Below are 22,647 nucleotides of genomic sequence, written 5' to 3' on the forward strand. Positions count from 1 at the left end.
ATTCTGACCCTTCAAGGTCACCCATTTGCTACTTCAGTGAAGAAGAGTTTGTAAACTCTCTTGAGGAACATCTCACATAAACTAGGCTTAAAGAGGACCCCTATTTAAACAAACACCAGAATGGTATAATGCTTTCTTGACAATCTCATGTATCACTCACACTCCATCAATAGATCTCCACAGGTGCTAAGGAGGGTTAAACTAACAGTTGCCCTTTGCTCAATAATTCAAAGGCAAAATTAGACTCTCCTCACAGAGTAAGATTTCAGTGGTGACAGAGAAAGACTACTTCTATGCCAGCCCTCCCTTTCTCTTCTGCAGGGTGATCTCCAGAATTCTTCATCCAAGGAAAAGCCAAACTTTTCTCACCTCACAATCTGAGTGAAGCAGTTTTGGTTCTAACAGCTCCAACATATACTTAAACCTTTCTGCTTTTTACCTTTAAGCCAGGCACACATATTTGAGTTGAGCTCTGAGACACAGGGAGGAACTAGGGCTTCATTTAAAAAAAGATCAGCTTTCCCAAATCCAAACCAATCAAACTCTTAAGATTAAGGATGATTTTTGGCTTTCCAATAAATCCTATTTTCATCAGAAGACTTGCCTCTAAATTTAAGTCCTAATGTGAAGCCAGGCAGCTTTACCTTAATATGTTAATATCCTTGGGGATATTTAAGTTCCTATGGCTGCTTGCCTCTACATGAGAGGGCACAAAACTGCCTTTTACCTAGTGGGTATTAGGTGTGTGTTTATGATGTCTAATACACATGCTGTCAATAAAAAGCAAGGATAGATAAGATGAACTTGTAGGGCTTCTTCTTTGGTGGAGGGGGCACACATGTTAACAGATAAATAACATACAGCTTCTTACATGTTAAATACAAATAAGATATAAGCCAAATTGAATGGAAGATGACAGGAAAGACATGTTCATGTACCAAAGAGACTCTGGGAACATTAGCAGGTTTTCTGAAGACTCCAGACGAGTTCCTAGGTGAAGAATATGAAGAAAGAAGTTCACAAAACATATAAACAATATGTGAAAAGCCACGGGAGTGGCTTGAGGAAGAGCATGGGTGGCTTGCTTCCAGTGGAGGACAGCTGTGTCTCTGGAACACTAAATGTACTGTAGAGTGGATGGGAAGCAGGGGGAGATGTGCAGAGCGTGAGTGGCCTCAGGTCCTAATAAAGGATTGTGTCTGCATTAATCATGTGGGTTATTGTTTTATATTCTGTATTTTATAACGCTTTGCATCTTGGGCCCTTGCTGACCTGGGAGAGCTAATTCCTAGAAATAGAAAACTACTTGCCTATGAGCATGCCTTTGATATGCAATCAGTGAATACCAAGTTCACACTACTGTCTGCCTGCAGCTCTGAATGCTGTACCTCTTCCCGAAATCACTCCAGGGCCAGCTATCAGACAGGACAACTTAGGGATGACACCATAGCCCTGAGCCTGCTGAAATTATTCAAACTATCCAGTTTTAAACCTGCCCAGCAGCTGACCGGTCCTCACCCATTTTTTCTTATGTAAACCACAATGAAGCCTCTTGCTCAATTTCCCTTCCTGTTCCTTCTGTCTCCCTATTGATGCTGGTGCTTCCCTATATAACCCTGGATGCTGTGGCATGGCCCCACCTTTTAGGAAATGTGGGTAACAAACTATCGTTTCAAAGACAGTCAATTTCTAGTCTGCTAATCCCACCATACCTGAAACAAAAACAAAATTCTGGGTACATTTTAAAACAGTGTCCTGAAGGCAGATGTAGTACAACAGATGCATTAAAGTAAGTATAGTATATGATTTCTTTCAGAGGAAGCTCTAATAATACTTGGCAGAATAAGCTAGCAAAGAAAGACTGAGGAAGAGTAACCAGTAGGAGGTAGTTGTAATCATCAAAGAGAAGAATAATGTGGGCTGAAGGGGATGGTGGTGGAGCTGGAAATGCTTCTGAATATAGTCACTATGATGAGTTTTGCATTCTTGTATCTTGTCTTCTTACCTTCCTATCAGCTATTATTTCTTGTTAGAAGGCAAATTTCTAAGAAGATTACTATCTTCTCTAATTTGTTATTTCCAACTGGGCATGGGCTAGATTGTCATATACTGAACTTTATTAGAAAGTAGCTAAGAAAAAGCAAATGAATATGAATATGAATATATGAATGAAGACCTGAGAACTCTCTTATAAACAAAATCCATGAGTTGAAGTGTATAGAAATCTTGGGATTCTTTTTTTCATTTTTAGAAATGTATGTTTGAACTAATTTCTAGGTTCTTGGAGGCCTGAATATTTCAGATAGATAAATATTATCTGGATAAGTTAGAAGGCTGAGAGATTGTAAAGGTTTGGGATATTATACAGAGCATACATTTCTTCATTTCTGGTGACAGGACAGGAGCAGACTTGGCAACATCATGCTCTAATCCCATTGCAGATGTTTCACTTCCTGTGAAACTGCATGGATTGATCTGTCAAATGTGGTGCAAGTTCCAATTAAGAACCCATTAGAAGCAGCCCAAGCATAATGATAAAAATTAACCATAGATGAAAATGGGAGTTTATCTACTCAGCCCAAAATCACTCTAGCAATGGTTTTCACTACAGAATAGGGGAATAATGGGAGATGCAGAAGTAAAGACAAGTACGGGTTTGAGAGAAAGTTGACTTTCCAGACTGCAAAACCTTTGCCTCAGCTCACATATTTCTATCTTGCTGTCTGAGCTTCAGGTTCTTTAACATAAAACTTGGTGGAAAAGTTTTGTTATGGTGTAAGAAGTAACCTAAGGGTACTTAAAGACTTGAGGTCTCATTTTTTAATGTTCACTGATTTTATAGTGAGAACTTTCCTAAGAGATATTCAGGTAAAGTGGTCTCTGTGGTGGCAAGCAGACTGAACTCAACTGGAAGGCATGATATCAGAGAAGGGCCATGGAATGATCCATGTCCAGGATAAAGAGGAAACCTACATTAGAAATAGTCAAGAAGAAATCAGAGCTATGTATGGTGGGTCAGGCAAATGTATAATGCAAATAATGAGCTATGAGGCAGATATCTAGGAGAATGAGGAGTAGGATAAGATATGAAGTATACACTAGCCTGTGTCATTAAGGAGTCACATGCAAACAAATGGTGCAACCATATGTTGATCTTTTAGTAATGATAATAATTGTTACACTTGTTTTGTCCTACTTTTTGTAAGTCTTGTACCAGGTCTTTTGCATGAATTGTGTCTGATTTTGAGAAAAATTATTATCCTCTTCCCAAAAGAAGAGAATACTGAAATGCAGAGAGGCAGATTAAAATGCCTATGCTCATGTGGGTAAGTGAAGGAATAGAGGCTTCAAGGAATAGTTTCTCCATAACTTTGTCCTTGATTTCCATGAGTTTTACAGGATGGTCTCTTGCACTGTAGGGATGGGTGTGGCTACCTGAAGATAGTACATTGATCTGGAGGTAAGGAAACAAGTTGCAAAATAGACCCATTGTATTCTAGGAGTGACTTAATTTTGTTGAAGAAATCAGATTTTCTACCTTAAAAAAATAAAACAACACAGAATTAAATATACAAAAGAGTTAGGGAAGAGTAAGATCATATTTGAATGGAGGTGGGGAGACTGGACATTAAGCAGGTAGAACTCAAGTTGGGCCATTAAGGAAAGTGAGGTCTGGCTTGGAATTATGAGGAGGAGATACTGGAGATCTCCTCCAGGGAAAAAATTCAGCTCTAGGAGAGAGAAATGGTTTTCTCCTCTCCATACTAAATCCATTCTACATGCTTCCTTTCTCACCATCTTGGAACCACCCATTCTTCTCCCACATGCAGAAGGTGTATGAAGAGGAATCTGATTGATTAAAGTTCCAGAATTGAACTGGGAAACATTTCATAGTTGGCAAGGCTACTGTGCATTAAAAGGTAGCTGTGTTCTTCTCCCTTATCTTTCATCTCCTCTCTTCCCCATGATAATGTGGGATGATGGACTTGAGGTTGCCCTTAAGAGGCTCACAAATCTCTCTGTTTCCAAATTATATTTTTAAGAACTTATTTATGCATTTATGTATTTATTTATTGGGAGAGAGAGAGAGAGACAGCTTGTGTATAAGAGCAGGGGGAGGGCAAAAGAGGAGGAAGAGCAGAGGAAGAAGCAAACTCCCCACTGAGCAGGAAGTCCACTGGAGGGCTCCATCCCAGGACCCTGGGATGATGACTTGAGCCCAGGGCATATGCCTAACTGACTGAGCCATCCAGACACCCCTCCCAAATTCTTTTTACTTGTGGTTGGCTAAAAGGTAGGGAGAGCCTAAGATTTAAGGAGGTTAACATGCAGGATTGGGGTATAGGGCCAGAGGCAGAGGAAAGATGCGATAAGGGTCTTAGCCCCTACTGGCTAGCAGATGGACTAGACCCAAGTGCTGGATACAATTAATTTTGACTTCTAAATGAGACTTGCTCCCCTAACCTTATGAGTTTGGTATACCTTATTGCCTTGCCAGCTAAGGCATGTTCTCATCTTCTCAAGAATTTTTCTCATAATCTACCTTATTTAAATTTCCTTTTGACATCTTGAGTTAAACATCTTGTTTCTTTCTAGCTTCTGGGACTTCGTGATATTGAGTCAGTTCTTAAGATCTACCAACATCTTCACCCTGGCCTCTTGAATAACTTGCCACTTACCACAATATTGAGAGAAAAGCATCCAAATATAAGCCAGTCATTTTAATACTAGTTGATGAGTACCAACCATATCTTACAGAATCTATATTCTGTGATGTGTCCCAGTTCTTTCTGTTGTTGGCCTCCAAGAAAGATCCTGTACCTAAAGGACAGAATCAAAGTTAGAGTTTAATGGAACTAGAAGAGTACAAGCTAGTTCCTTCATTGCATTGGAGCTTCTTCTGATATTTTCTTTCTTGAGAATGCCTGGCTTTATGAATGCATATATGTGAATCTTAAAAGAAAGTCAAAATCTGGAAGCTGATGGTATAAAACTAGCAAGACTCCAAGGCAGAGAGTGAAAAAAACATTTTCAAAACTTCATAGCCTGAAATTTCAGCCAGCAGCAAATCTCCTTGAGGAAGGACTATATCTTCATCTCTAAGCCAGACCTAATTGTCTCTTTGTCATCTTCTGATTAAAACCAACAGCAATCCAACCATCTAGGTGTTCCATATATAACAAGGTTTAGAGAGTGGCTTGGCAGAGCAGTGTTGTTTTTCAAAGGCTAATAAGGTTGAACTTGGCATCATCTATCACTAATCTGTGGCTTGATTCTTGGCTCCTGCTTCATGATCTGCCACATTTAATTTACTGTTCTCTTGCTCCAGATGACACTGATGATGTTGAAAGTCAGTGAGGCAGGTGGGGGTGGAGGTAGGGGGATTGTGGTTAATAAATGTGGTTTTAGCAGTCTGGTGTGTATCTGACCTTTATCTTCAAATAACCTGTGTAAATCCAAACCAGTCAATGAACTCAGATAGATGACTGTGTTAAGGGAGACAATGAAATTCGGTGAACAAAGTCTAATACAAGGAAAAATTGATGTTATCATCCAGTCCACACCAACCAGTTCTGCAGTTTGTCTTAAGAGTCTTCCTTGTGTGATGTTGAGTGACTAAGACTGGTTGCTAATGGGAATAGATGACCAGTTTTCTGATAGGGAAGGATGATGAATACTTGATTTCAGAGGTTATTTTCTGAAGAAGGGAGGATAGTGTTAGTGCTGTGAACATCAAAAAATATGTTATGAGTGTTTTTCTAGAACTGGGGGAAGAAAGCAAAACCCACCTGTATACCATGCCCCAGATGGCTCATAAAGAAAAATTTAAGAATCCAATGCCATCTTTCTTTAATAAGGAAACCTTTTAGTTCACTCCAGTTATCACATGCACACTTATTTGCTCTTGACTGTTGTTCCTAGAATGATTCCACCCAAGTACAAAATTATGTTTCTCAGCACCATTTTTTGGTTTAGCTTTCTGTTCTAGTTTTAGCATCATCTATGCATTGAATAAAGATTACAAGTTCTACTCAAGGATTATAGAAACTACCCATGCCTGATCTAATCTCTCTCCTTATGATTGAAATAGATTCAGACATGACACAAAAGGAATGCACAGAAGGGTGCCCCTTTTAATTGTATCAGTTTTTGTCCCAATTTTCCAGTGACTTCTGTTTTTAGACTATTAAAACATGCTCCTAGATTATTATCATACACAAAGTTATTTAATTTTATTAAGGCGGAACTTGCTGCTCTGAAAGATGAATGTGTAAACCTCAATGACAACACAATAGAAGTTTATTTCTCATTCACACAAAGTCCAAAAGGAGGTGGTAGAAGGGAGAGGATGATCTGTACAGTTATTTAGGAGCCAGACTAACAGAAACTCTGCCATTTCAACATATGACTTATTGGGGATTACCTTGGTCTTTGATAGAACCTAGAAGTTAGGGGAAATAAAGAGTAGTGAATGCTATAGAAGGATTTAGTATGCAGACCAAAAGGACAGTTGGAGTTACCTAACTTCAAGTGAAGCTCTGCTTTTAGCTGAATTGTGTACATAGGAAGAATGAGAAGCAATTTAGTAAATAACTGGCCAGTTATTGGCACTGCCTACTCAACAAAAAGAGATCTGGCTGAGAAGTCAGAAAGATTGAGCTCTACTTAGTTTTGGTTTTGCCACCAACTTAATACATAATCTCTTCATTTGGTTAAACTCTCCAGATGACGATTTTCATACTGACAATAAATTACACTGTCTTGTCCCTAAGAAAATTTCTGATGCTAATAGGTTATAAATTTATTTTAATAACTAAGAAAAAGAAAGGAATATCAGTGGATAGAAAAGGCAATTATTTTTAGTTGTTTGTTACTATTATTTTTTTAAGATTTTTTTAAAATTTATTTTTTATTTTTTTTTTTTTATTTTTTTTTATTTTTTTTTAAATTTTTTATTTTTTATAAACATATATTTTTATCCCCAGGGGTACAGGTCTGTGAATCACCAGGTTTATTTTCAGCATAACAGTATTCATTATTTTTGAACCACACCCAGTGCTCCATGCAATCCGTGCCCTCTATAATACCCACCACCTGGTACCCCGACCTCCCACCCCCTGCTCCTTCAAAAACCTCAGATTGGTTTTCAGAGTCATAGTCTCTCATGGTTCACCTCCCCTTCCAATTTCCCCCAACTCCCTTCTCCTCTCTATCTCCCCATGTCCTCCATGCTATTTGTTATGCTCCACAAATAAGTGAAACCATATGATAATTGACTTTCTCTGCTTGACTTATTTCACTCAGCATAATCTCTTCCAGTCCTGTCCATGTTGCTACAAAAGTTGGGTATTCATCCTTTCTGATGGAGGCATAATACTCCATAGTGTATATGGACCACATCTTCCTTATCCATTTGTCCATTGAAGGACATCTTGGTTCTTTCCACAGTTTGGCGACTGTGGCCATCGCTGCTATAAACATTGGGGTACAGATGGCCCCCAACTTCCCACCCTCCACCCCTTCAACCCCTCAGATTGTTTTTCAGAGTCCATAGTCTCTCATGGTTCACCTCCCCTCCAATTTTTCCCAACTCCCTTCTCCTCTCTATCTCTCCATGTCCTCCATTCTATTTGTTATGCTCCACAAATAAGTGAAACCATATGATAATTGACTCTCTCTGCTTGACTTTTTTCACTCATCATAATCTCTTCCAGTCCCATCCATGTTGCTACAAAAGTTGGGTATTGTTAATATTATTTTTTTGTCTTATATCTTAAAATTGATCTTGGATGATACTTTATACCTACCCAAATCATTTCAAATCTCCTACATATTATTGTATATGTCCCTATTATGTGAGTTCTGTAGAGTCCAAATGCGGGTTTAGCTTATCTTAATTTATTGATCTATTTTCCATTTCGGTTAAGCTCTTGAACAACTTATCCATAAGAATGGGGAATAAACTCCAGAATGTAAAGATTCTAATGTGAGATGGGGAATACAGGTAATTACTAATTTAAATAATTTATAACAGTGTAGCTATTTTCCTTGATCAATCATGCATATTTTTTCTGGCAAAATTTATAAAATTGAATTCATAAGATGTAGTTACTTATTCCTCACTCCTAACCACTCATTAACACCCAATGATATAATTATGTATCCATAACTTAAGTATTAATTTTTCCCATTTCTTCTACTCTTCTGCCATAAGTTTTCAGGTCCATGAAAATAAATCTAATTTATTGTCAAATAAATTGTCAAATATTCTATTGCCTGATGATTATTTTCAAGTTAATATCTCACAAACCCTCAAATTCAACATATTAACAAGAAATTTATCATTATACATTATACGTTACTGAATTCAAGAATACTCAATATAATTTTTTGGTTTGGGCCATGAAACAATAACCAGGATCAGACTTACTCTCCTGCTATTAAAAACAAAACAAATAAGCAAAAATACAAAAACAAATTTGTTGGGTGGTGCATGATTATGATCCCGGAGAGAAGGGAAACAAATGGGGTCAGCCCTCAGAATGTCCTTTATCCTGGGACATCTTTATACTTTATAAGGGACATCTTTACACTGAGGATATATTTCTGGACCTCAAATCAGGGAAGGAAACATAAATAGAACTGAAGAGTCTTATTGAATGGAGAGAGATCAAAGTCCAGGGAAACTAAGGTGGATAACACTTGCGGGACACAGTACCGAAGAAGGGAAGTACATGCAGAAAAGGCTTCAGAAATTTTTATAAGTTGTCTTATTGATTATCTGTCTGGAATATAATCTGCATGTTAACAAGTAGAAATTTCACAAGCCAGAAAAAGAACAACTTCTGAGGTTACAATTCTCAGAGTTTCCGTGGTGTTGGGAGATGTCTGAATTCTGCCTGGATAGCCAAGATAAACAACACTTATGCCACTGAACAATCAGTAGAAATACAAAATAAATAAATTAAAAATATATAAATAAAGTAAGCCATTTATTAGCAGTCTGGCTAAAGTGATATTAGGTAAAGCCTAAACTAAACCCATTTTAACAGAGACCAAAACAAGTCATAGAATGGGTCAACCTAATCCTCAAATACTTAATCCTCTGATTAAGCAAATTTCAGCATTCTTTAAAGGGATCCATCTAATTCCAGATACTTAACAATAGAACAGCACAAAATCTAGCACCCAATAAAAATTCCTGGATCTTCAAAGTAGCAGCAAATCGTGACTCTCAAGTAGTTATCATTCAGTCATAAGAAACAGACCCATAAATGACAGGTGGCAGGATTAGTAGATGAACTTAGAACAGTTATTATAAGGATAATAATATGCTCACAGATTTTTAAAAGGTTATTTTTAGAGCATTTTACAGTTCATAGCAAAGTTGAAAGGAAGGTATAGAGAATTTTCATATTCTCTCTGCCCAAACATGTATAGTTTCTCCCATTATCCTCCAGCAGAGTGACACATTTGTTACAACTGATAAACATAGACTGATATAGAATCATCCAAAGGCCACAGCTACATTACAGTTAACTCTGTGTTGTACATTCCGTGGGGTTGGACAAATGTATAATTACATGTATCCATAATTATGGTATAATACGGTTTATTTTTGCTGCCCTAAAAATCCTCTGTGCTCCACAAGTTTATTGTTCCCTTCTTTCCTCAACCATTGATGATCTTACAGTCTCTATAGTTTCGCCTTCTTCATAATATCTTATAATTGAAACCATACAGTATGTAGTCTTTTCAGATTGGCTTCTTTCAGTTAGTTATACACACTTAAATTTCCTCCATGTCTCTTCATGGTTTGGTAGCCCATTTCTTTTAATGCTTAGTAATAGTCTATTGTCTGGATGTGCCATAGTTTATATATTCACCTACTAAAGGACACCTTGCTTGCTTTCAAGTTTTAGCAATTATGAATAAAGCTTCTGTAAACATCTTTGTGCAAGTGTTTGCGTCCACATGGGTTTCCAACTCTTGGGCAAATTCCAAGCAGCTGATTATTGCTGAACTGTATGGCAAGAGTATGTTTAGATTTGTAAAACAAAACAAAGCAAACAAAAACCAGTCAAACTGTATTCCAAAGTGGCTGTACCTACTGGCAATGTACAAGAGTTCCTGTTGCTGTACTTCTTCATTAGAATTTTGTGTTTTCAGTGTTAATTTTGGCTACTTTAACAGGTCAAAATTGTGGTATCTTATTGTCATAGTGGTATCTCATTGGTGTTTTAATTTGTATTACCCTGAAGACAAATGACATTGACCATCTTTCCTATGGTTCTTTACTTTCTATTACTCTCTATATATCTTCTTTGATAAGGGGTCTGTTAAGGACTTTGGCCCATTTAAAAAAGATTGTTTTCCTATTTTTTGTTTTTAAGAGGCTTTATTTTTTTTAATATTTTGGATAAATGTGTCCTTTATCATATGTGTCCTTTTGTAATCTTTTCTGCCAGTCTATGTCTCTCATCTGCTCATATTTCTGACATTATCTTTCACAGAGCAGAAGTGGTTAGTTCATAAATCAGGCCTTTGATGGTATATCTAGAATGTTACCATACCAAAGATAATTTAGACTTTTGCCTTTGTTATCTTCTAGGAGTTTAATAGTTTTGTCTTTTATATTTAGGTCTGTGATCTATTTTGAGTTAATTTTTGGGAATTATATAAAATCTAGATTCATTGTTTTCTTTTTTGAATGTGGATGTCCAGTTGATCCAGCACCATTTGTTGAAAATGCTATCTTTGCTCCATTGTATTCTCTTTCTTTGTATTCTCATTTGGCTCTGTTTTTAAGGTTGACCATATTTATTGGTTGAATATATTTGTTTCTATGCTGTCTATTTTGTTACATTGATCTATTTATCTATTTTTTTCCCATCAGTATAACACTACCCCGATTATTGTAGTTTTGTGATAAGTCTTGAAGTCAGACAATGTTAGTCCTTCAATGTTGTGTTGACTGTTTTTGGTCTTTTGCCTTCCTATATAAATTATAGAATTAGTTTATCAATATCCACAAAATATCTTATTGGAATTATATTGAATTGGGAAGAACTAATGTTTTGACATTACTGAATCTTCCTATTCATGAACTTCAATGTTGTGTTGACTGTTTTTGGTCTTTTGCCTTCCTATATAAATTATAGAATTAGTTTATCAATATCCACAAAATATCTTATTGGAATTATATTGAATTGGGAAGAACTAATGTTTTGACATTACTGAATCTTCCTATCCATGAACATGGGGTTGTTCTTCATTTATGTAGTTCTTATTTGACATTATTCTTTAGACTTTTGTAGTTCTCATTATATAGATTTTTAAAATGATATTTTGTAAGATTTAAACCCAAGTATTTTATTTTGGGGGTGATAATGTAAATGGTATCATGTCTTTAATTTCAAATTCTACTTCTTTATTGCTGATATGTAGAAAAGTGATTGATTTTTTTAAATTTTTTATTTTTTATAAACATATATTTTTATCCCCAGGGGTACAGGTCTGTAAATCACCAGGTTTACACACTTCACAGCACTCACCAAAGCACATACCCTCCCCAATGTCCATAATCCCACCCCCTTCTCCCAAACCCCCTCCCCCCAGCAACCCTCAGTTTGTTTTGTGAGATTAAGAGTCACTTATGGTTTGTCTCCCTCCCAATCCCATCTTGTTTCATTTATTCTTCTCCTACCCACTTAAGCCCCCATGTTGCATCACCACTTCCTCATATCAGGGAGATCATATGATAGTTGTCTTTCTCTGCTTGACTTATTTTGCTAAGCATGACACGCTCTAGTTCCATCCATGTTGTTGCAAATGGCAAGATTTCATTTCTTTTGATGGCTGCATAGTATTCTATTGTGTATATATACCACATCTTCTTGATCCATTCATCTGTTGATGGACATCTAGGTTCTTTCCATAGTTTGGCTATTGTGGACATTGCTGCTATAAACATTCGAGTACACGTGCCCCTTTGGATCACTACGTTTGTATCTTTAGGGTAAATACCCAATAGTGCAATTGCTGGGTCATAGGGCAGTTCTATTTTCAACATTTTGAGGAACCTCCATGCTGTTTTCCAGAGAGGTTGCACCAGCTTGCATTCCCACCAACAGTGTAGGAGGGTTCCCCTTTCTCCGCATCCTAGCCAGCATCTGTCATTTCCTGACTTGTTGATTTTAGCCATTCTGACTGGTGTGAGGTGATATCGCATTGTGGTTTTGATTTGTATTTCCCTGATGCCGAGTGATATGGAGCACTTTTTCATGTGTCTGTTGGCCATCTGAATGTCTTCTTTGCAGAAATGTCTGTTCATGTCCTCTGTCCATTTCTTGATTGGATTATTTGTTCTTTGGGTGTTGAGTTTGCTAAGTTCTTTATAGATTCTGGACACTAGTCCTTTATCTGATATGTCGTTTGCAAATATCTTCTCCCATTCTGTCAGTTGTCTTTTGATTTTGTTAACTGTTTCCTTTGCTGTGCAAAAGCTTTTGATCTTGATGAAATCCCAATAGTTCATTTTTGCCCTTGCTTCCCTTGCCTTTGGCGTTGTTCCTAGGAAGATGTTGCTGTGGCTGAGGTCGAAGAGGTTGCTGCCTGTGTTCTCCTCAAGGATTCTGATGGATTCCTTTTGCACATTGAGATCCTTCATTTGTATATTAACCTTGTATCCTCCAATTTTGCTACAGTCAGTTCCAGGAGTTTAACAAATCTATAATTTCAGATTTTCTATATAGACAAATATGTAGTTTGTTAATAAAGACAGTTTTATTCCTTTTTTCCAAGTATGTATACCTTTAACTTCTTTTTCTTTTCTTAGCATATTAGCTAGAACTTCCAGTTGGAAAGATGTTGAAAAGGAATTGTGAGAAGGGACATCCTTGCCTTTTATCTTATCTTGGTGAGAAAGATTTTAGATTTGCACCATGAAGTATAATAGTAGCTGTAGATTTTTTTAACAAGTTGAAGAAATTCCCCCTATTCTTAGTTTGCTAAAAGGTTTTATCACTAATGTGTGTTGGATCTTGTTAAATGCCTTTTATGTATCTATGGACATGATCATATGAATTTTTTTGTTTAGCTTATTGATGTGATGGATTATATTAATTGAGCTCCAAATGTTGAACTAGTTTTGTATACTTGGAATAAAACTCACTTGGTCATGGTGGGTTTTTTTTTTTTTTTTTTTTTTTTGCAATTTTAGATTCAATTGGCTGTATCCATGAGAGATATTGTCTGTAGTTTGGTTTTCTTATATGTGTTTATCAGTTCTTAGTTTTGGTCTCATAGAATGAGTTAGGATTCCCTGTACTTTTTCCTCTGAAATATATTATAGAAAACGGGCATAATTTCTTCCTTAATGTTTGGTAGAATTTACCAGTGTACTACCTGGTGCTTTCTTCTTTGGAGGGTTATTAATTATGGATTCAAGTTCTTTAGTAGATGTAGGTATTTTTGACTTCTACATAATTTTTTTCTTATGTGAGGTTTGGCAGATTGTATCTTTCAGAGAATTTTGTTTCATCTAGGTGATCAAATGTGTTGTCATAAAGTTGTTTATAGTATTCCTTTATTATCTTTGTAATGTTCAGCTGAGCTGTAGTAATATCTTCTCATTTCTGACATTAGCAATTTGTGGCTTCTGTTTTCCTTAGCTTTTGCATAGGGGTTTATTGGTTATGTAATCTTTTCCAAGAACTGGTTTCTGGATTTGTTAATTTTTTCTTATTTATTTTCTGTTTTCAATTTAGTTGATTTCCTTTCTACTCCTTCTTCTTCTCCTCCTCCTCTCCCTCGTCCCCCTTTGCCTCATCCCCTCCCCCCCTTTTTGTCCCTTCTCCTTCTTCCCCTGCCTCTCCTCCTCCTCATTCTTCTTTCTTGCTTATTTTTCTAGTTTCCAAAATTGGAAACTTAAATCATTGATCTAAGTTTTTTGTTTGTTTGTTTGTTTCTTAATATATGCATTCAATACTACAAATTTCTATTTAAGCACTGCTTTTTCTGCATTTCATAAATTTTGGTAAGCTGTGTTTTTAATTTTATTTAGTTCAAAATACCTTTTTTTAAAAAGATTTTTAAAATAATTAAAAATTTAATTAAAAATTATTTTTTTTATTTATTTGACAGAGACACAGTGAGAGAGGGAATACAACAGAGGAAAATGGGAGAGGGAGAAGCATGCTTCCCCCAGTGCAGAGAGCCCAATGTGGGACTGGATTCCAGGACCCTGGGATTATGACCTGAGCTGAAGGCAGATGCTGAACGACTGAGCCACCCAGGTGCCCCACAAAGATTTTATTTATTTATTTATTTATTTATTTATTTGTCAGCAAGAGAAAGGGCACAAGCAGGGAGAGCAGCAGGAAGAGGGGGAAGCAGGCTCCTCACTGAGCAGGGAGCCTAATAGGGAACTCTATCCCAGGACCTTGGGATCATGACCTGATCCAAAGACAAATGCTTAACCAACTGAACCACCCAGGCATCCCAGAATATTTTTTAATTATGTTGAGATTTCATCTTTGTCATATGTGTTATTTAGAAGTTGGATGTTTAATCTCCATATAACTGGGATTTTTCCAGATATCTTTCTGTGTTTTTTTTAATTTTTTATTTTTTATAAACATATATTTTTATCCCCAGGGGTACAGGTCTGTGAATCACCAGGGTACACACTTCACAGCACTCACCAAAGCACATACCCTCCCCAATGTCCATAATCCCACCCCCTTCTCCCAAACCCCCTCCCCCCAGCAACCCAAAAGTGACTCTTGATATCTTTCTGTTTTTGATGTCTAGTTCAATTCCATTGTGATCTGAGACCAGACGTTGCATAATTTCAATTATTTTAAATTTAAGGTATGTTTTATGGCTCAGCATCTGTTCTATCATGGGGAATGTTCTATATGAGTTTGAGAAAAATGTGTGTTCTGTTTTTGTTGGATGAAGGACTCCTTGATGCTAATTTTAATCAGGTAATTGATGGTGTTTTGAGATCAACTCTGTCTTTACTGATTTTCTTTCCTCTAAATATATTTCTGATAGAGGTCAGAAATATATTTAGAGGAACAAGGTCCTGGGATAGAGTTCCCTATTAGGCTCCCTGCTCAGTGAGGAGCCTGCTTCCCCCTCTTCCTGCTGCTCTCCCTGCTTGTGCCCTTTCTCTTGCTGACAAATAAATAAATAAATAAATAAAATCTTTGTGGGGCACCTGGGTGGCTCAGTCGTTCAGCATCTGCCTTCAGCTCAGGTCATCTCCAACTATGATAGTGGATTTATCTTTTTCTCTTTGCAATTAATCAGTTTTTGCCTCATATAGTTTGGTGTTCTGCTGCTATGTGCATACCTATTTAGGATCATTTGTCTTCTTAGAGAATTGATCCTTTTTTCCATTATGTAATGCATCTTTTTAACTATAATAATATGCCTTGAAATAAGCTCAGTATGAAATTTATGTATTATTAATATAACTAATTATTAATTATCATTAATTATTAATTATAACTATTAATTTATTTGGATTCATGTTAGCATGATATATTTTCTCTATCCATTTACTTTTTTTTTTTTTTTTTTTTTTTTTTTTTCCTCCATTTTATTTTTTATTTTTTATAAACATATATTTTTTATATACATATATTTTTATCCCCAGGTCTGTGAATCACCAGGTTTACACACTTCACAGCACTCACCAAATCACATACCCTCCCCAATGTCCATAATCCCACCCCCTTCTCCCCAACCCCCTCCCCCCGGCAACCCTCAGTTTGTTTTGTGAGATTAAGAGTCACTTATGGTTTGTCTCCCTATCCATTTACTTTTAATCCATGTGTCTTTATATGTAAAGTAGGTTTCTTGTGGAGAGCACAAAGCTGGGTTTTATTTTTTGATCCACTGAAAATTCTTGTCTTTTACATTGGTATTTTAAACCACTGATGTTCAAAATGATTTATATATTTAGATGAACATCTACAATGTTTGTATCAGTTTTCCTTTTGTTCCCGTGTTCTTTATCTAATTTTTGCCTTCCATTCTTTTCTTGCCTTTTGTGTTTTTCTATACACTAATTGAGCATTTTTATGATTCCATTTTTCTAATTTCTTAGCATATCATTTAGACAGCTTCCTTCCCTCCCTCCTTTCCTTTTCTTTTTTTTTCTTTCTTCCTTCTTTCTATTTATTTTTTTTTAATTTGAATTCAATTAACCGAGTTTGTTAAGATTTGCTTTGTGTATTTGAAAAAAATATGTATTCTGATTCTGTTGAATGAAATATTCCTTATATGTTAGGTCCATTTGGTCTAAAGGCTAGGTTCTAATGGTTCTTTTGTCTTTCTGTCTGGAGGATCTATCCATTGTTAAAAGTGGGGTGTTGAAACCCTTTATTATTTTTGTATTACTGTTTCTTTTCTCCTTCAGATCTGTCAATAATATCTCCATTGTTAGGTTCATATACATTCATTATTGCTATTTCCTCTTGTTGAATCAATCCTTTTGTAATTAAATAATGACCTTCTTTATTTTCTTATTACAGTTTTGACTTAAAGTCTATTTAATCTAATATAAGTATAGCTACCTTTGTTCTCTTTTGGCTTCCATTTGCATGGGATATCTTTTTTCTTCCCCTTTACTTTGAGCTTATTTGTATCCTAAAGTTGTAGTGAAGGTCTTATAGGCAGGATATAGTTGAGTCTGTTTATTTAATTTTATCTTTTCTTATTTTATTATTTTACATTTAATCACTCTTTGTCTTTTGATTTAAGGTTAGTCCATTTACATTTAAAATAATTGATAGGTCGGGACACCTGGGTGGCTCAGTGGGTTAAAGCCTCAGCCTTCTGCTCAGGTCATGATCCCAGGGTCCTGGGATTGAGTCCTGCATCAGGCTCTCTGCTCAGCAGGGAGCCTGCTTCCTCCTCTCTCTCTGCCTGCCTCTCTGCCTACTTGTGATCTCAGTCTGTCAAATAAATAAATAAAAATCTTAAAAAAAATAAAAAAATAAAAAAATAAAATAATTGATAGGTAAAGACTATGCTATTTTGTTTATTGTTTTCAAAGTGTTTTTCTAGATCCTTTATTTTCATTCATTGTTTCTTGCTGTTTTCCTTTGTAATTTGATCATTTCCTAGAGTGGTATGTTTTTATTCTTTTCTTTTCTTCTTTTCTTTTTTTTTTTTTTTTTTTTGTTTGTGTATCTTGCATAGGTTTTTGCTTTGTGGTTTCCACAAGACTTACATAAGACATGTTTATAACAGTCTATTTTAAGCTAATAATGACCTTTTTTTTGCATACAAAAGCTCAAGTTTCATTCCACCATACACTTTATGTGTTTGATGTCATAATTTATGTATATTTATATTGTATATCCATTAACAAATTAATGTTGTTATAGCTATTTTTAATCTTTTGTCTTTTGAGCTTTATAGGTATAAGTCATTCACACACTACAATTTACGCATTCTGATATTAGTGCATTCTGAATTTGACCAGATATTTAACTTTACCAGTGAGTTCTATATACTTTCATATGATTTCTGGTTACTAAATTGTAAATTTATTTTCTTTCCAGCCTGAATAACTTCCTCTAGCAATTTTTGTAAATCAGTTCTAGTGGTGATAAATTCCTTCATCTTTTTCTTGTCTGGGACTGTTTTCATTTTTCTTTTAATTCTAAAGGATAGCCTTGTCAGGTAAAGTATTTTTGATTGGCAGGTTCTTTATTTCTTTAGTAGTTTAAGTATAACATCTCAAAGGTTTCTGCTGATAATGTCACTTATGGCCTTATGTGGTTTCCTTGCATCTGAAGAGGTTCTTTTCTCTTGATGATTTCAAAATTTTAATTTTGTCTTTTTAAATTTATTTTAATCGAAATATAGTTGACATAGAGTATTATATTAGTTTTGTGTGTACAAAATAGCGATTCAAGAATTGTATACATCACAAAATGCTTACTACAATAAGTATGGTTACCACCTATCACCATTCACACTTATTATAATATTACTGACTATACTTTCTATGCTGTACTTTTTATTCCCATGACTTATTTATTTTATAATTGGGGGTTTATAACTCTTAATCTCCTTCACCTATTTATCTATCCCACACCACTCCTCTTTGGAAACCACCAGTTTGTTCTATTTATAAGTCTGTTTTTTTTTTTTTTTTTCCTTTTCATCCTCCTCTTCTTCTTCTTTTTAAAGATTCCAGATATAAGTGAAATTTCACTCAATGGTATTTTTCTTTCTCTGTCTGAATTATTTCACTTAGCTTAATACCCTTTAGGTCCATCTATGTTGTTGCAAGTGACAACACTCTTATTTTTTTTTAAGATTTTATTTATTTATTTGAGAGAAAGACAGGGAGAGACAGCATGAGAGGGGATAAGGTTAGAGGGAGAAGCAGATTCACCATGGAGCTGGGAGTCTGATGTGGGACTCAGTCATGGGACTCTGGGATCATGACCTGACTTGAAAGCAGTTGCTTAACCAACTGAGCCACCCAGGCATCCAAGACTATTATTTTTATAGCTGAGTGTATTCCATTGTATGTATATGCCCCAACTTTTTATTCATTTATCTATCAATAGGTACTTGAGTTGTTCCATATTTTGACTATTGTAAATAATGTTGCAATAAACATTGGCATGCACATTTCTATTCTATTAGGTTTTTCTTCCCTTTGGGTAAATAGCCAGAAGTAGAATTACGGGATCATATGATGTTTCTATTTTTAATTTTGGGGGAACCTCTATTGTTTTTCATTGTGGCTTCACTACAAAAAAATAAAATTGTAGATTAATATTCCTGATGAACATAGATGGAAACATTCTCAACAAAAAATTAGAAATTGATTTCAAAAATACATTATAATGATCAAGTGGCATTTATTCCGGGGAGGTAAGAATGGTTCAATATTTGCAAATCTATCAGTATCATATACCACATTAACAAAGTGAAGGTTGAAAATTTTATGATTATTTCAATAGATTCCAAAAAAGCATTTGACAAAATTCAACATACATTTATGATATAAGACCTCTCAAAACAAAGATATAGAGGAAAAATGCCTCAACATAATACAAACCATATTGAAAAACCCAGAGCTTAACAGTGTACTTAATGGTGAAAAGCTAAAAACTTTTTCTATAAGAACAGAAATAATAAAGATGTCCATTCTCATGACTTCTACTCAACATAGTAGTGGAGGTCCAAGCCACAACACTCAGACAAGTAAAATAAGTAGAAGATATCAAAATTTCTAAGAAAGAAGTAAAACTGTTGCTATTTTTAGATGACATAATCTTATATAAATACTCTTTTTTTTTTTTTAATCAAAACTATTTGTTTTTTATCTTTAGCATTTCTTTTCAGTTCTTCCTTAGGATTTCCATAGCCTAGCTCACATAGCCCATCAATTTTGGCATGCTCTCTACATTATTCATTAGAGTCCTTAGCATATTAATCATAATTGTTTTAAATACCCAGCTTGATCATTTAAACAGTCTGACATGTTTCTTTCTAATGCTTTGTCCCTTCAAGTTGTATTTTTTTTTTCCTTTTTGTATGGCTTGCCACTTTTTTCCTGATAGATGGATGTGCTGTGCTGGGTAAAATGAATTCTATAAATAGGCCTTTACTAAAGGTTTGGTGAGGTATGCAGGAGGGGAAATGTTTTTTTGGCCCATGATTATAATTCTGAATTGTAAGCCTCACAGAGTTTTGCAATTTTTTTATCCACTTTTGGTGGGACAGAATGGCTAGAGCGGGCTGGAGTTGGGTGTTTCCCTTCACCAAATCTGTTAGGCTCTGGTTAACTCATTTCCCTTGAGTGCAGGCCTCATTAAGAACAAGTGATCTGGCTTGCCTTTTCCCCTCATCCTGCTGGAAGGACAAAGGTGTTTCTCTAATATTTTCTATAGGAACCTGGTAGAGATTCTGGAGGTAAGTCTCACAATATTGTGTAGGTCCCTCTATGTTTGGGTCCTTCTGGATTTTTTAACTCTCAATTTTATCCAGATTTTAGCCTCCACAACTTACCAATTACAGCTTCATTTTTCCTATCCAGGTACTGGTTTCCACAGTGGTTTGCACTTGGGTAAGACTTGGCTCCTTGTGTTCACCTGTCTCTGTAGTCCTGGGGCAGTAGTTTTATTCTGTGTTTTCCCTTCTCTTGCAGATTCAGGAAGTGTATTGATTTTGCACTCAATTCAGTTTTTTGCTTGATAGAAAGTTATGGTGAGTTCCAAGTTTCTTGCATGCAGAACCATCTGCTTAGAGATTTAAAAACAAACATGAACATAAAAAGAAACAAAATAGAGGTTATATGAAAGTGAAAAATAATAATTAAATGTTTTTCTAAAATTCAAATTACAAATTATGGGGAAAAGTATATTAAATGCTGCAAATAAGAATGCCAGTGAATTTGGAGACATAGGAATGAATTTTATACAAAATGCAACACAGTGGAAAAATAGTAATAATAATAATAAAGAAATTGGTAGAACAAGTAGAGTAAAAACACAAGAAAGTGGAACACTTCAATAACACAATAAGCCAACTTGGTCTATTTGACATTTATAGAACACTACAACACAAAACACAGAAAAAAACATCTTCAAATGAATATGGAAAATTCACCAAGATAGATAATGTACTGGTGCACAAAAGAAACCAAACAAATTTAAAATTATTGAAGTCACACATAATATATTTTTTGATTACAGAAAAATTAAAAGATAAATGAATAACAAAAATATATCTAGAAAATCCCCCAGTAGGTAGACACTAAACAATGCAGTCCTAAGTAATTCAAGGGTGAAAGAAAAAGCACATGGGGAATTAGAAAATATTATGAACTGAATGAAAGTAAAAACAAAGCAAATCCAAAGTTGTAGGATATAGGTAATGTAGTGCTTAGAGATAAATTTATAGCTTTAAATAACTATATATTTTTTTAAAAGTAAGTCTGTGATCAATGAGCAAAACTCCAGCCTCAAATAATTAGAAAAAGATTTTCCATTGCGGCTGAAACCATGTTCTCAGGGTCCTGAGATCCAGCCCAGCTGACATCAGACTCACCTTCAGCAGGGAATCCAACTAGGATTCTTTATGTCTCCCTCAGCTCTTCCCCAGCTAACTCTCCCTCACTCTCTAAAAATAAATAAATAAATCTTACAAAAATTTTAAAAACTAATAAAAAGATCAAAAGAAATGATGGGCTTTTAGCTACATTCGTGAGGTTTGCCCTCATGACAGATCTTTATTAATATCAAGAATAAGAGAGGAATCACATCACAGTACAAACATTAAAGGAAAGTAAGAGGATGCTATGAACAACTAACTGCCAGTGAAATATTATAACACATCATTAGCAAATGAAATGTAATGGGAAAGTGTTTTGAAAGACAAAATTACCAAAATTAAACAAGAAGGGGTAGAAAATCTGAGCAGCACAGCATCTATTTAAAAAATGAATTTGTTTTTAAAGGTCTTTCTACAAAGAATATCCAGTCTCTACTGGTAGGTCAAGTTGGTCAGACTTGTTAAAAAAACACTACAGGAGGATTTTTCAGAAGAAATAGAGATGGAGCAGGGAAGAAAACTTCCCAAGCAAGGTATTTTGTCGTCCAGTATTACTTTAATGCCAAAACTAGACAAAGACATTAGAAGATAAATTATAGAAGAGCTATTATATAGACAGATATCTTGTACTCCTAAGCTGGGAATCTAAATGCTTTTAACGTGTCAAATTGTCAAATTGAACTCTGTTTCCAACAGAATACTAATTATAATCCAGTTTTTGTCGTTGTTGTTAAAATTTGACTTACCTAAAGTAGATACAAAAATCCCTGCATATTATATTGATTTCCTAGGGCTGCCATAAGTCCACAACCTGTGTTGTTTAAAACTACACAAATTTATGCTCTTCAGTTCTAGAGGTTGGAATTCTGAGATCAAGATGTTTGGAGCTCTATGTCTCTTTCAGGACTCTGAGTAGAACCCTTCCATGCTTCTTCCTAGTTCCTTGTGGTAGCCAAAAATCCTTAATGTTTGGGCCTACAGCTTTGTCAGTCTAGTCTCTGCCTCCATCGTAACATAGCCAAAATCATCTTCTCTCTGTTTGTGTCCAAATTGCTCCTTTTTATAAGACCACCAATTATACCGGTTTAGGGCGTGTCCTAATGACCTCAAAATAGCTTGATCATCTGTGAGGATCTTATTTCTAGATAGATATTTCTAGATCTTATTTCTAGATTCTTATTTCTAGACAAAATCACAGCTGTTAGAGGATAAGATTTCGATGCATCTTTTTCAGAAGCTAAACTCAACCCCTAACACACATCATTAGCAAATGAAAGTCAGAAATGTATATTTCTATATATATCTATTTATCTAGATATGTAGATACTACATTACGGCCAAGTTGTATTGAAATCAAGGATTCAAAGTTGCTTTATTATTGGAGAACTAATCATTAAAATTCACTTCATTAGCAGAATACAGGAGAAAAATCAATATTGTCTTGCCGAGAGATATATAAGCATTACCTAACATATGGATAGTTAACTATCTATTTATGATAAAACAAACAAATGAAAAACCAAGTGTCTAGAAGGCAATCTCTCAACCTGA

This window comes from Mustela lutreola, chromosome 3 (genome assembly GCF_030435805.1).
Source record: "Mustela lutreola isolate mMusLut2 chromosome 3, mMusLut2.pri, whole genome shotgun sequence".
In the NCBI taxonomy this organism is placed as follows: Eukaryota; Metazoa; Chordata; class Mammalia; order Carnivora; family Mustelidae; genus Mustela; species Mustela lutreola.